The 10,485-nt window shown below is 47.3% G+C and overlaps 1 pseudogene; it reads right to left on the reverse strand.

Annotated features, from left to right (window-relative positions):
* Positions 1 to 134: 134 nt before the first annotated feature.
* Positions 135 to 10,485, reverse strand: part of LOC112073999 (macrophage mannose receptor 1-like) — a 61,281-nt pseudogene continuing 50,930 nt past the window's right edge.

A 10,485-nucleotide genomic window follows, 5' to 3' on the forward strand; every position in this document is an offset into this window, starting at 1 on the left:
GACCCAGAGTCAGATGAGGCCCTTTATCTACTGACCCAGAGTCAGATGGGGCCCTTTATCTACTGACCCAGAGGTCAGATGAGGCCCTTTATCTACTTGACCCAGAGTCAGATGGGGCCTTTTATCTACTGACCCAGAGTCAGATGGGCCCTTTATCTACTGACCCAGAGTCAGATGAGGCCCTTTATCTACTGACCCAGAGTCAGATGGGGCCCTTTATCTACTAACCCAGAGTCCCGTGGATACAATTTTACTGTCTTTGCGTGCAGTTTGAAGGAAGTTGCTAACTAGCGCTAGCGCAATGACTGGAAGTTTATGGGTATCTGCTAGCATGCATTAGCGCAATGACTTTAAAAATAAAGTAAAAATATGTTTGATGTCTTCTGTGCCCATATGAATAACCCCTATGATGTAACTGGAATGATGAGATAGATGTTCTTCTTCTCTGTTTTGGTTTTATTATTTCACTGCCGTACTGTGTTCAATCTTGTCTAGCCATCTTGTCTCAAGAGGACCACAATGGAAATCAGTCCCAGACTTTATTGTGTGTTATCCTCTATGATTTTATTCATGCATGTATGGCTTTTACAAGTTTTATGTGTGCTTGTTTTTTTAAAATGGTCAAATTAATAAACTAAACTAAAAGACTGGAAGTCTATAGGTATCTACTAGCATGCATTAACGCAATGACCAATCCTTCTAGATAGCAGATACCCATAGACTTACTGTCATTGCGCTAATTCTAGTTAGCATTGGCTCGCAAAACTACCTCTAACTTCCTTCATACTGGACATAGAGACATAAAAAATGTATCAATCATTGCCAAAATCCTGGATCAACCTTTTAAGGCTGATCTTGTGGGATTGTAAAGTTCACAAAAACGGAGACAAATCACCTAGACAGCTTCTCAGCTTCTTGTTCCAGCATGATCTGACACACACTGTCCCCAATGCGAGAGTGTTACTGCAGCTGGTCCAATAGAAAGTGCCTAACCGGCCTCAGACCTCACATCCACTGATTCCTAGGTACAGAATGTGAAGGTCGAGACAAGAGGATTCTAATTTCCCAGAAGTCTTTGCATAAATGGGGAAAAATGTGAAACATCAGTGAAGCTAGTTAGCAACAGCGCTGGTCCAACGAATTTGTTTATTATTTTCCAAAGCTTGTGCACGTAAATATGACTTGTCCAAACCTGGGTTGGATCTTTAACCTTACTCCTCCCTTGACTCTCTCCAATCACAAAGTGATCATTGGCTGAGCCTCCATATGGTTGACCAGTTGGCTAGTGTCCACCATGCTGGGGTCGACCTCGGTGACGGGCTCCGTGTAGAGGGGGTTGTCGAAGGCACTCCGGTCTGCGCTGAAGACCAGGGGTTTGGTGAAGGAGGGCAGGGGACGGCCGGTCTTCTTGTAGAGCATTAAGGCTGTGAGGCCCATCAGACACATGGCAGCCAATACCACCACCACTGCCAGGCCTGAATACACACGCCTCTGATCTGCCTTCTGAGGCGCTGCAGGATCACAGGGATAAATATTACAGTATGGCTATGGGTTGACTGATATGACAGAGTGGTTAATCGACCGATTGGTTAATCGACCGAGTTGTTAATCGACCGATTGGTTAATCGACAGAGTGGTTAATGGACCGATTGGTTAATCGACAGAGTGGTTAATGGACCGATTGGTTAATGGACCGATTGGTTAATCGACCGAGTGGTTAATGGACAGAGTGGTTAATGGACAGAGTGGTTAATGGACAGAGTGGTTAAGGAGAGATGGTTAATGACACGAGTGGTTAATGGACAGCAGTGGTTAATGGACAGAGTGGTTAATGGACAGAGTGGGTTAATGGACAGAGTGGTTAATTGGCAGCAGAGTGGGTAATGGACAGAAGTGGTCTAAGGACCAGATGGTAAGGCGACCAGAGTGGTTAATCGACAGAGTGGTTAATGGACAGAGTGGTTAATGGACAGAGTGGTTAATGGACAGAGTTGTTAATCGACCGATTGGTTAATCGACCGAGTGGTTAATGGACTGATCATTCATTGACTGATTGATTAGTTGATTGAAGGATGGATGATTGGTTGATTGATTAATCGGCTCATTCATTCATAACTCACCAGTTGTTGGTGGTGTTTCTAGTAGAACTGGAGGTGGAACAGAGAGGATTATTAACAAGGTATTATTAAGAGGTCCAACGCTGTCTATTTATTTATTTATTTTATTTTTAAAAAATGTCACCTTTATTTAACCAGGTAAACTAGTTGAGAACAAGTTCTCATTTACAACTGAGACCTGGCCAAGATAAAGCAAAGCAGTGTGACACAAACAACAACACAGAGTTATACATGGAATAAACAAGCGTACAGTCAATAACAGAGTAGAACAAAAAGGAAAGTCCATATACAGTGTGTGCAAATGGCGTGAGGTGGTAAGGCAATAAATAGGCCATAGTAGTGAAGTAGTTACAATTTAGCAAGTGATAGATGAGCAGATGATGATGTGCAGGTTGAAATACTGGGGTGCAAAAGAGCAGAAAAGTAAATAAAAACAATATGGGGATGAGGTAGATAGATTGGGTGGGCTATTTACAGATGGGCTATGTACAGCTGCAGCGATAGATAAGCTGCTCAGACAGCTGATGTTTAAAGTTAGCGAGGGAAATATAAGACTCCAGCTTCAGTGATTTTTGCAATTTGTTCCAGTCACTGGCTGCAGAGAACTGGAAGGAAAGGCGGCCAAAGGATATGTTGGCTTTGGGGATGATCAGTGAGATATACCTGCTAGAGCGCGTGCTACGGGTGGGTGTTGTTATCGTGACCAGTGAGCTGAGATAAGGCAGAACTTTACCTAGCATCGACTTATAGATGACCTGGAGCCAGTGTGTCTGGCGACGAATATGTAGCGAGGGCCAGCCGACTAGAGCATACAGGTCGCAGTGGTGGGTGGTATAAGGGACTTTGGTGACAAAACGGATGGCACTGTGATAGACTGCATCCAGTTTGCTGAGTAGAGTGTTGGAAGCTATTTTGTAAATGACATCGCCGAAGTCGAGGATTGGTAGGATAGTCAGTTTTACGAGGGTATGTTTGGTGCCGTGAGTGAAGAAGGCTTTGTTGAGAAATAGGAAGCCGATTCTAGATTTAATTTTGGATTGGAGATGCTTAATGTGAGTCTGGAAGGAGAGTTTACATTTACAGTCTAGCCAGACACCTAGGTATTTATAGTTGGCCACATATAAGTCGGAACCGTCCAGAGTAGTGATGCTTGTCGGGCGGGCGGATGCGGGCAGTGATCGGTTGAAGAGCATTCATTTAGTTTTACTAGCATTTAAGAGCAGTTGAAGGCCACGGAAGGAGTGTTGTATGGCGTTGAAGGTCGTTTGGAGTTTTGTTAACACAGCGTCCAAAGAAGTGCCAGATGTATACAGAATGGTGTCGTCTGCGTAGAGTTGATCAGGGAATCACCAGCAGCAGAGAAAAGAGTCGAACCCTGTGGTACCCCAATAGAGACTGCCAGAGGTCCGGACAACAGGCCCTCCGATTTGACACACTGAACGCTGTCTGAGAAGTAGTTGGTGAACCAGGCGAGGCAGTCATTTGAGAAACCAAGGCTGTTGAGTCTGCCAATAAAAATGTGGTGATTGACAGAGTTGAAAGCCTTGGCCAGGCCGATGAATACGGCTGCACAGTAATGTCTCTTATCGATGGCAGTTATGATGTCATTTAGGACCTTGAGCGTGGCCGTGGTGCACCCATGACCAGCTCGGAAACCGGATTGCACAGCGGAGAAGGTACGGCGGGATTCGAAATGGTCGGTTATATGTTTGTTCACTTGGCTTTCGAAGACTTTAGAAAGGCAGGGCAGGATGGATATAGGTCTATAACAGTTTGGGTCTAGAGTGTCAACACCTTTGAAGAGGGGGATGACCGCGGCAGCTTTCCAATCTTTAGAGATCTTGGACGATACGAAAGAAAGTTTGAACAGACTGGTAATAGGGGTTGCAACAATGGCGATGGATAATTTTAGAAAGATTGGGTCCAGATTGTCTAGCCCAGTTGATTTGTACGGGTCCAGGTTTTGCAGTTCTCAGAACATCTGCTATATGGATTTGGGTGAAGGAGAAGCTGGGGATGCTTGGGCAAGTAGCTGCGGGGGGTGCGGAGCTGTTGGCCGGGGTTGGGGTAGCCAGGAGGAAAGCATGGACAGCCGGTGAGAAATGGTTATTGAAATTCTCGATTCTCGTGGATTTATTGGTAGTGACAGTGTTACTTAGCCTCAGTGCAGTGGGTAGCTGGGAGGAGGTGCTCTTATTCTCCATGGACTTTGCAATGTCCCAAAACTTTTTGGAGTTAGAGCTACAGGATGCAAATTTCTGTTTGAAAAGCTAGTCTTTGCTTTCCTGACTGACTGCGTGTATTGGTTCCTGACTTCCCTGAAAAGTTGCATATTGCGGGGACTATTCGATGCTAGTGCAGTTCGCCACAGGATGTTTTTGTGCTGGTCGAGGGCAGTCAGGTCTGGAGTGAACCAAGGGCTATATCTGTACTTAGTTCTACATTTTTTGAAAGGGGCATGCTTATTTAAGATGGTGAGGAAATTACTTTTAAAGAACAACCAGGCATCCTCGACTGACGGGATGAGGTCAATATCCTTCCAGGATACCCGGGCCAGGTCGATTAGAAAGGCCTGCTCGCAGAAGTGTTTTAGGGAGCGTTTGACAGTGATGAGGGGTGGTTGTTTGACCGCGGACCCATTACGGATGCAGGCAATGAGGCAGTGATCGCTGAGATCCTGATTGAAGAGAGCAGAGGTGTATTTGTAGGGCAAGTTGTTCAGGATAATATCTATGAGGGTGCCCATGTTTACGGATTTAGGGTTGTACCTGGTGGGTTCCTTGATGATTTGTGTGAGATTGAGGGCATCAAGCTTAGATTGTAGGACTGCCGGGGTGTTAAGCATATCCCAATTTAGGTCACCTAACAGAACGAACTCTGAAGATAGATGGGGGGCAATCAATTCACATATGGTGTCCAGGGCACAGCTGGGAGCTGAGGGGGGTCTATAACAGGCGGCAAAAGTGAGAGACTTATTTCTGGAGAGATTAATATTTTTTTTTAAATAGAAGCTTGAACTGTTTGGGCATAGACCTGGAAAGTATGAACTTTTTAGGCTATCTCTGGAGTAGATTGTGACTCCTCCCCCTTTAGCAGTTTTATCTTGACGGAAAATGTTGTAATTTTGGTGGCCAGGATTCAGACACGGCAAGGACATCAGGGTTGGCGGAGTGTGCTAAAGTGGTGAGTAAAACAAACTTAGGGAAGAGGCTTCTGATGTTAACATGCATGAAACCAAGGCTTTTATCCTAATTGCTCAAATAATTCTTCATCAAGGCCATTCATTCCCTATAGTTCTATTGACATTCATATGTGTACTACACTATGGAGTGAGAAAGAAAGTTGTGTGGATATTGTAATAGAGCCATACAGATGTATGGTCTGTCTCACCCTCGTCTTTCCTACAGATGTATGGTCTGTCTCACCCTCGTCTTTCCTACAGATGTATGGTCTGTCTCACCCTTCTAATGCATTAGATAGGTTATCAGGCTGTGTTCCCTAATGCATTAAGATAAGGTGTATCAGTCTGTGTTCCTAATACATTAGATAAGGTGTATCATGTCTGTGTTCCTAATACATTAGTAGGTGGTATCAGTCTGCTGTTCTATGCACATTAGATAGGTATATCAGTCTGGTGTCCTAATCGCAATTAGATGGTGTTATCAGTCTGTGTCCTAATGGCATTATCAGTCTGTGCTAGTATTAGTCTGTATCCTTTTTAGTATACTGGTTAGGATGTCTTTGACCTAGCATTAGTCATAGTAATAAAACTTAGTTTGTTATAGAAAGGTGTGGGGCTGGTAATTCAAGGTAGGTGTGTCTCGTGAAGCATTATGAGGTGTACAGTCTTCAGCATGGGTAATTCAAAGGGCGCGATTTTTAGGACACACCCTTGGCTTTAGAGGCGTCGCATCCTACTTTACTTGTACAGCTGGTGGAGGGTCGGTCCAGCTCTATGTCGTCAATGACAGAAGCTGTAGCAGTGGCCCATACTTTGAAAGCACCAAGTCCAGTTAAATACAGCTGATCCTCCTCTTCACATCTGGATATCACTCCCCGGGGTCTGGGGTGGGGCCGTGGGCGGGACAGCTTGTGGAGGGAACAACCAAAAGGATTACAGAACTGCAACAGGGGTCCCACCAATAGGATCTCCTTCTTGGGAGAACTAGCCAATGGTATTAACGGCGCTGCCATAAGGACCAACCAATAGTGATCCTTCCCTCCCTGCTGCTTTCACCACACCTGGGGGTAAGGTGACTGTCTCATCTGGGGACTACTAACACACTGGGGTAGGAGCCTGTCTCACCTGGGGACTAACTAACACTTGAGGTAGGTACAGGTCTCACTGGTTGACTACTAACACACTGGGGTAAGTACCTGTCACCTGGTGACTACTAAACACACTGGGTAGGTACCTGTACTGTGATACTAACACTGGGTAGGTACCTGTCACCTGGTGACTACTAAAACTGGGGTAGGTACTGTCACCTGGTGAACTACTAACACACTGGGTAGGTACCTGTCACCTGGTGACTACTAACACACTGGGGTAGGTACCTGTCACCTGGTGACTACTAACACACTGGGGTAGGTAACCTGTCACCTGGTGACTACTAACACACTGGGTAGGGACTAACTAGAACGTGGGTAGGTACTGTCGTCACCTGGGGACTACTAACACACTGGGGTAGGTACCTGTCACCTGGTGACTACTAACACACTGGGGGTAGGTATGCTACTGGGACTACTACACACTGGGGTAGGTACCTGTCACCTGGTGAATTACTAACACACTGGGGTAGGAGACTGTCTCACCTGGTGACTACTAACACACTGGGGTAGGTACCTGTCACCTGGTGAATACTAACACACTGGGGTGGGAACTGTCTCACCTGGTGACTACTAACACTGGGTAGGTACCTGGTCACCTGGTGAATACTAACACACTGGGGTAGGAGACTGTCTCACTGGTGACTACTAACACACTGGGGTAGGTGACTACTAACACACTGGGGGTAGTACCTGTCACCTGGTGACTTACTAAACACACTGGGGTAGGTACCTGTCACCTGGTGACTACTAACCCTGGGGTAGGTCCTGTCACCTGGTGAATACTAACACTGGGGTAGGAGACTGTCTCACTGGGTGAATCTAAAACACAGCTGGGGTCGGTACCTGTCACCTGGTGAAATACTAAACACAACTGGGGTGGTACCTGTCACTGGGTGACTATAACACACTGGGGTAGGTACCTGTCACCTGGTGACTACTAACACACTGGGGTAGGTGACTACTAACACACTGGGGTAGGTACCTGTCACACCTGGTGACTACTAACACACTTGGGTAGGTACTGTTCTCCGCCTGGGGACTACTAACACACTGGGGTAGGAGACTTGTCTCACTGGTGACTACTAACACACTGGGGTAGGTGCTTGCTCACCTGGGTGACTACTAACAACTGTGGTAGGTACCTGTCACACCTGGTGACTACCACACACAGGGGTAGGAGACTGTCACACCTGGTGACTACAACATACGGGGGGTAGGTACCTGTCTCACCTGGTGACTAATAACACACTGGGGTAGGTACCTGTCTGCTCCTGGTGGACTACAACACACTGGTGTAGGTACTGTCTCACCTAGACTACTAACAACTGGGGTAGGTACCTGTCTCTCCTGTGTACCACACACGGGGGTAGGTACTGTCTCACTAGACTACTTAACACACTGGGGTAGGTACCTTGTCTCACCTGGTGACTAATACACACTATGGGGTAGGTACTGTCTCACTGTGATACTAACACACTGGGGTAGGTTACTTTCTCAACTGGGGACTACTAACACACTGGGGTGGGTAACTGTCTCAACCTGGTGACTACTAACAGCACGGGGTAGGAGACTGTCTCACCTCGGTTGCTTAACACACAAGGGTATGTTACGACGTGTCTCAACTGGTACTACTACAAATGGGGTAGGTACCTGTCTCACCTGGGGATACTAACAGCACGGGGTCGTACCTGTCTCCCTGAGATATACTAACAACACTTGGGGTAGGAGACTGTTGCCCTGGTGCGTATAAGCACAATCTGGGGTAGGAGACTGGTCTCGGACGTGGTGACTACTTACAAACTCGGGGTAGGTACCATTGTCTACCTGGTGACTACTAACACACTGGGGTAGGTACCTGTCTCACCTGGTGACTACTAACACACTGGGGTAGGTACCTGTCTCACCTGGTGAATACTAACACACTGGGGTAGGAGACTGTCTCACCTGGTGACTACTAACACATTGGGATAGGTACCTGTCTCACCTGGGGACTACTAACACACTGGGGTAGGTACCTGTCACCTGGTGACTACTAACACACTGGGGTAGGTGACTACTAACACACTGGGGTAGGTACCTGTCACCTGGTGACTACTACACACTGGGGTAGGGACTACTAACAACCTGGGGTAGGTACTGTCTCACCTGGTGACTACTAACACACTGGGGTAGGTACTGTCTCACCTGGTGACTACTAACACACTGGGGTAGGATACTGTCTACCTGGTGACTACTAACACACTGGGGTAGGTACCTGTCTCACCTGGTGACTACTAACACACTGGGTGTAGGTACCTGTCCACCTGGTGACTACTAAACAGGTAGTAGAGTCCTGGGTACTACCAATCGGGTACCTGTCCTCACCTGGTGACTAACTAACACACTGGTCAGTTACCGTCCTCACTGGTGGACTACTACACACTGGGTAGTGACCGTCTCACCTAGGACTTACACACACTGGGTAGGTTACCTGTCTCTCCTGGTGACTACAAACACACGGGGGTAGGTACCTGTCTCACCTAGACTACTAAACACTGGGGTAGGTAACCTGTCCTCACCTGGTGACTAATAACACACTGGGGTATGTACCTGTTCGTCACCTGGTGAATACTAACACACTGGGGTAGGTAACCTGTCTCACTGGGGACTACTAACACACTGGGGTGGGTAACTGCTCTCACCTGGTGAACTAACTAACACCGGGGGTAGGAGGACTGTCTGCAGCCTGGTGTCCCCACTGGTATGTACCTGTCTCAACTGGTGACTACTAACACACTGGGGTAGGTACCTGTCCCTCACCTGGTGAACTACTAATCAACTGGGTCGGTAACCTGTCCTCAACCTGGTGACTACTAACACACTGGGGTAGGCAGAAATGTCTCACCTGGTGACTACTGAACACACTGGGGTAAGGAGACTGTCTCACCTGGTGGACTTACTAACACACTGGGGTAGGTACCTGTCTCACCTGGTGACTACTAACACACTGGGTAGGTACCTGTCTACCTGGTGACTACTAACACACTGGGGTAGGTACCTGTCTCACCTGGTGAATACTAACACACTGGGGTAGGAGACTGTCTCACCTGGTGACTACTACACATTGGATAGGTACCTGTCTCACCTGGGGACTACTAACACACTGGGGTAGGTACCTGTCACCTGGTGACTACTAACACACTGGGGTAGGTGACTACTAACACACTGGGTAGGTACCTGTCACCTGGTGACTACTAACACACTGGGGTAGGAGACTGTCTCACCTGGTGACTACTAACACCCTGGGTAGGTGACTGTCTCACCTGGTGACTACTAACACACTGGGGTGGGTAACTGTCTCACCTGGTGACTACTAACACACTGGGGTAGGTACCTGTCACCTGGTGACTACTAACACACTGGGGTAGGTACCTGTCTCACTGGTGACTACTAACACACTTGGGTCAGTGACCGTCTCACCTAGGGACTACTAACACACTGGGGTCAGTGACCGTCTCACCTAGGGATTGCTTACACACACTGGGGTAGGTGTGGTTACAAAGGGCTGTCTTCCAGGTGCCTTCCACATCCAGGTAGACACAGGACCGGTCTCTGCTGGGCTCGTCTTGTGCCCACCGGGACAGGCTCAAGGGCCAGCCGTCCATCCACCTGAAGTAGCCTTGCGTCTGAAAAAACAAACCACTACAGCTGTAAGTCAGTTGGTACAGCACAGCGCTTCCAACTTCACGATCGTGGGTTTGATTCCTGCTGGCGCCACCCATACCAAAATTTATTCACAAGTCGCGTTGGGATAAAAAACATGTTATATTACAGTACACTAGCCTTTCCTGACAATCTCGCGCCATTTTATATTACAGTACACTAGCCTTTCCTGAAATCTGACCACCATGTTATATTACAGTACACTAGCCTTTCCTGACAATCTGACCAACATGTTATATTACTTTTCTGACAATCTGACCACCATGTTACAATCTGACCACCATGTTATATTACAGTACACTAGCCTTTCCTGGACAATCGACCACGCATGTTA

Source organism: Salvelinus sp. IW2-2015, unplaced genomic scaffold (assembly GCF_002910315.2).
Source record: "Salvelinus sp. IW2-2015 unplaced genomic scaffold, ASM291031v2 Un_scaffold2457, whole genome shotgun sequence".
In the NCBI taxonomy this organism is placed as follows: Eukaryota; Metazoa; Chordata; class Actinopteri; order Salmoniformes; family Salmonidae; genus Salvelinus; species Salvelinus sp. IW2-2015.